This window comes from Lepus europaeus, chromosome 14 (genome assembly GCF_033115175.1).
Source record: "Lepus europaeus isolate LE1 chromosome 14, mLepTim1.pri, whole genome shotgun sequence".
NCBI classification, from domain to species: domain Eukaryota; kingdom Metazoa; phylum Chordata; class Mammalia; order Lagomorpha; family Leporidae; genus Lepus; species Lepus europaeus.
The window spans coordinates 36468564-36474159 of record NC_084840.1 but is presented as its reverse complement, the minus strand read 5'-3'; the positions used below and the strand labels follow the sequence as shown (position 1 = coordinate 36474159).

At 48.1% G+C, this 5596-nt stretch overlaps 1 pseudogene; it reads left to right on the top strand.

Moving 5' to 3' along the window:
• The first annotated feature begins 260 nt into the window (after window positions 1-260).
• LOC133773815 (proteasome subunit beta type-3-like) lies at window positions 261-4453 on the top strand (annotated as a pseudogene).
• The last annotated feature ends 1143 nt before the right edge of the window (window positions 4454-5596 follow it).

The following is a 5596-nucleotide window of genomic DNA, read 5'->3' as shown; positions in this document are numbered from 1 at the left end:
GTGTAAGTGCAGAGTCTGGTTTTATCCTGAGTTGCACATGTCCGTCATGTTCTAAATGACATGGGCTCAGCTGGGTGCCCCCCACAGTTGCTATTCTCTCAGCCAGTTGTGAAATTTGCCACGTGGAAGGGAAACCTGAACCTACTGGTCCAGTCCTGAGTGATGCCGCTTCTTCTCCCATTTGTCCACACTCTTCTCCCATTTGGCAGCAGTGACTGGGCATCCTAGTACACTTTAGTAGCGTCTGTTATGTCCACGTCATGGCCGTGAAGGGGCAGGACAGCGCGGCCACTGCTGCAGACCAGCGCTTCGGGATTCAGGCTCAGATGGCAACCATAGGCTTCCAGGAGGTCTTTCTCATGGGTACCTGGCTATACGTCGGCCTGGCTGGGCTCGTCACCCATGTCCAGACAATTGTGCAGCACCTTAAATTCTGATTGAACCTGTGTGAGTGGGAAGGAAGGTCCCTCGAGAGCACCGTGGCCTAGCTCTTGTATGAGAGATGGTTTGGTCTCAACTACACTGAGCTGGTCATTGCTGGGTTGGACCCAGAGGCTTTTAAGCTCTTTATCTGTTCTGTGGAATTCACAGCTGCCCCATGGTGACCGGTGACTTTGTAGTCAGTAGTCAGTGGTATCTGTGCTGAACAAGTGTATGGGATGTGTAAGTTCCTCTGGGGGCCCAACATGGGTTAAGAACACCTGTGTGAAACCATCTCCCAGGCCATACAGAATGCTGTGCACTGGGATGAGGTGTCAGGCATAGGATTCATTGCCCACATTACTGAAAAGGACAAAATCTCCACCTGGACACTTAAGGCCTGAGTGGATTGTTTCCAGAACCCACTTTTTTTTTTTTTTTAAAGTATTATTTTAGGGGCCAGTGCCATGGCTCACTTGGTTAGTCCTCCACCTGCGGCACCGGCATCCCATGTGGGTGCCAGGTTCTAGTCCCTGTTGCTCCTCTTCCAGTCCAGCTCTCTGCTGTGGCCCAGGAGGGCAGTGGAGGATGGCCCAGGTGCTTGGGTGCCTGCACCTGTGTCGGAGACCAGGAAGAAGTACCTGGCTCCTGGCTTCGGATCGGCGTAGCTCCAGCCGTGGCGGCCATTTGGGGGATGAACCAACAGAAGGAAGACCTTTCTCTCTCTCTCTCTCATTGTCTAACTCTATCTGTCAAATACAAAAAAGTAAAAAAAGAATTATTTTATTTATTTGAAAGACAGAGTTACAGAGAGAAGTAGAGCCAGAGAGCGAGAGAGAGAGAGAGCGAGAGAGAGAGAGAGAGGTCTTCCATTTCACTGGTTCACTCCCCAAATGACTGCAATGGCTAGAATCGAGGATCTGAAGCCAGGAGCCAGGAGCTTCTTCTGGGCCTCCCACGTGAGTGCAGGGACCCAAGGACTTGGGCCATCATCTACTACTTTCCCAGGACATAGCACAGAGCTGGATCAAAAGTGGAGCAGCTGGGACTCGAACCGGCACCCATATGGGATGCTGGCATCGCAGGCTGGGGCTTTAACCCACTGCACCACAGTGCCGGCCCCAAACTTTTTTTTTTTAATAAGACAAGTTTTATTTAAAAAATAATAAAATAAAGGATAGGCCAGACTCATAACCACTGGGCTACTGAATGTGGGTGAGCTGGGCCAGCTACTCTTTAGGGTTGAGCTCTCCCCTTCTTGCAACAACATGGTGGGCAGTCTCCAGTACCCTTCGGAAGTCAAACCTTTGGGTTGGAGATAATTCTTGACATAACTCTGATTTCCAATTTGTTGGCATCTCACCATCTCCTGAAGCTCCTTTCAATCCTTAGAGTCATCAAACCTTGTCAAAAGAACGAAGCATCCTAGAGCAGGGTCTCTGAGCTTTGCACTGTAAAGTGTATTTGTTACCTTTGCCTGTCCCCCAACGCGGTTGTCTGTTGTCGTTCTGTGTTATTAGTTTCAGTAGGGTAGCTGGGAAAGGGAATGAATAATCGTTGAAGGCACACCATGTTTCAGGTACTTGTTAGGTGCTTTATCTACATACTCTCACCTTCTTCTCAGCCACCTTGCCGGACAGCTAGTTAGCTCCTACTTAGACATGTCTTTAAGGATGACCTTGACCTTACTCATACAGCTTGAAGATGTTATACTTTGGCTTTAAGCTCAAATCTGAGCTCTTCCTAGTGCCTCTTTTAACTGAAGTTTGTGCTTTGATGAACATATATTTATTTAACCACCTTTTGTGCAAAAAGTACTGACCCAGGTCCAAGAGTATGATGGGGGGAAGTATAGACAATGGTCGTTGCCCTCAGGAATCACAACACAGTTTTGGTACAAAGACTGACACAGTCTTTCATGAGCCACATGAAGAAGTGTTACAAATATCCAGGAAAAGGAGGTGAGATGCAGGGGGCCGGCACTGTGGAACAGTGGGTTAGTGCCCTGGCCTGAAGCACCGGCATCCCATATGGGTGCTGGTTCTAGTCCTAGCTACTCCACTTCCCACCCAGCTTTCTGCTTTGACCTGGGAAAGCAGCAGAGGATGGCCCAAGTCCTTGGGCCCCTGTACCCACGTGGGATACCTGGAAGAAGCTCCTGGCTCTTTGCTTCAGATCGGAGCATCTCTTCCTGTTGTGGCCATCTGGGGAGTGAACCAGCGGATGGAGGAAATCTCTATCTGCCTCTGCCTCTCTCTGTAACTCTGTCTTTCAAATAAATAAAATAAATTAAAAAAGAGGTGAGGTGTGCTACAGGACTTGGGTGAAGAAGGGACATCTGGGTGGTGAGTGGAGGTCCATGAAGAAGGTAGGAAACATGAGTGAGATTTGAATGGGGCCAGAGAATGGACAGTATGCCTGCAGCAGACCTACACAGTGTCTTCTGAGAATGGAGTTGCTTCATGTTGAGAATAAGGGATGGAAGAGCAAGAAGGTTGAGAAGAGTCTTACTGCCAAATTCTGGGGTTATGACTTTGTCCTGAAGGCCGTGGAAGAACTTCCATCATTCTTTAGATGGAGTGGGGAGTGGGCAGTGGTTTGAGAAAAGGTCTCTGTCTTAGCTGGTGAAGACACAGGAGGCAACAGGGGCCAGCCTTTGGGCCTGAGGGACTGTGGGAAGGGGTCTTAGGGGGTTGGAATCTCTGTGTCTGATCCTTGGGCTATGTGTGCAGTCTTGTGTTGAACTCATAGTGTGTGGAGAAGGGATTCTGGAAAAAGATAGGTCGTTCTGCTCATGTGGGCAGGCGGTGGCTCAGTGCTTGTGTTTCAACCATAAAACAAATACGTTCTGTCATCTTTTATAGATAAGAAGACTTGTAATAACTTGGCTGTGAGTGACAGTAGGGAGGATGAAAAGCAAGTGATAAAAGTGATTGATTTTATAGGGTGAATAAATAATCATGTTTGGTGATTGATTCAAGCATTAAGATCTCAAGAATATGGATAAAAGAGGAGAGATTAGGGAACAGGGAGAAGACATTCCAGAGAATGGCTTCTGCCCCATCTTAAGCCAAACTCCCCACCTGTGCTCTGCTTCCCAAGCTGAGCACAATCCTGGCTGCACTCAAGGGCTTCACTGCTGCACTTGTCTCTTCTTCCTCTCACTGGATCTTCGAAATTTCCTTCTCTGAATTCCATCCAGCAACACAAAAACATGTGCATCTTCTACCCTGAAAACCTTCATCATGCACTTTGTTGTAACTCCTCCTCTATTTCTCTGCTCTTTGTATCAAAGATCCTAGAAAAGGTCATCTGTCCTTGCTGTCTTTGTGTTAGTTATTTAGAAGTTGTTTATTTTTATGGGAGACAGAGAGAGAGAGAGAGAGAGAGAGCGCAACAGATGGGTCTAGGCCAGGTTGAAGTCCAGAGCCTAGAACTCAGTCTAGGTCTCCCACATGGGTGTCAGAGACCCAAGTACTTGGGCCATTGTTACTGCATCTCGGAGTGCACAGTAGCAGGAAGCTGGAATCAGAAGCAGAGCCAGGACTTGAACCCAGGCACTATGATATGGGACGTGTGTATCCCAGCCAATGGTTTAGCCACTGTGACAAGTGCCTGCTCTGCTGTCTCTTGTTTTGTCTCTCACCAATTTTCTCACTGGTCACCTTCTCCACATTCTGCTGAAACTGCCTCTGTTTCTTTCTTTCTTTTTTATTTTTTTATTTTAATTTTTTTTGGTGACTGCCATGGTGCTAAACCTAATGACAGAGCCCCTGGCTCCAGCTGACTACCTGAAACATGGTCTTGGCTTTGGTTCTGGGACTTCACTTCCAATTTTCTTCTTCTTCCCCAGCACTTCCACCTGGGTCTCCAGAGCTGCCCTTCCATCCATTTCCCAAATCTTTCTTTCTTCAGGCTCATTTGATGAGTGCCTGTGGACCCAGGGGTTAAACCTTTGTGCAAGATAGAGCTCCTGTGGATACTATCCCCCACATCTATTGTATTTTCCTTTAAGGTGCCCATTGCCATCTGAACATTTTATATTTGTTTTTCAATTATTTTGTTTTTCTTTATTTATTCTCCCTTTATTTGAAAGGTAGGTACACACACACCCACAGATCTTTCACCCATTGGTTCACTCCCCAATATCTACAATAGCTGAGGCTGGGCCAGCCTGAAGCTAGGAGCTGGGAACTCAGTCTGTATCTCCCATGTGGGTTGCAGGGGCCCCTGCACTTGAGCCACTACCTGCTGCCTACCAGGGTGCACATTACTGGGAAGCTGGATTGGAAACAGAGCTGGGACTCAAACCTTGGTTCTGTGCTATGAATCTCAAACAGCATCTAAACTGTTGCGCCAAACACCTTCCCTTATCTTTGGCTTCTTGTCTGAGTTCTCCCATTCATGAGGCAGGGCTTGTGCTTGCTTGCTGCTGCATTTCCCACCGTGGGCAGTCCCTGCCCAGCGTGTGCACTCTGCACCTCTGGAACATGGAGTGGACAGAGACAAGCGCGTGCCACTGGGAGCGTTGAATAGGGAGACAATCTGGCTTCAGCAATGATGGCTAACTGCTTTTTAGACCTTGTGAGCTGCAGACACCCAGGTGGAGGTGCTGGATTTTCCAGCCTTATTCTGGGAGGGGCCAGGTGAGTCTTTATCAGACCAAAGAGCGAGTGATTCTCAGGATAGAGGAAAGCAGAGGCTGAGGCCTGGGCCGGGAGGCTGGGGGGACAGGTCAGGCCTGAGGAGCAACGGAGACCCAGGAGGTGCAGTGAGGACCAAGGCAAGAGCTCCCAAATGAGAGGCTGACCAGAAGTTTGAAATGTAAAGTCAAGGAAATGTCACCGATTTGGTAAGTCAGTCATTGGGGATTGCAACAGGTGGGGGCAGGAGAGATGGTGATTGAAAGGATACTAGAAGGGCTGATGTAAGTTCTTGTGACAGGGGCTTGGAAAGGCAAGAAAAGCAAGGTTCAGGGAACAGAAGTGTGATGGCAAAGACTTTTTGTCCCTTAATGTTGGGGAGTCCTGAACGCACGTCCCACTCTGCTCATTAGGGTTTCTGGAGAGCCAGGGTTCTCAATAAGCGAGACCAACAAGTCAATATAAAAATTACTTATGTTGACAAATAATATTTATGCAAGTGCATAAAAAATCAACAGATTTGCATCCAGCAT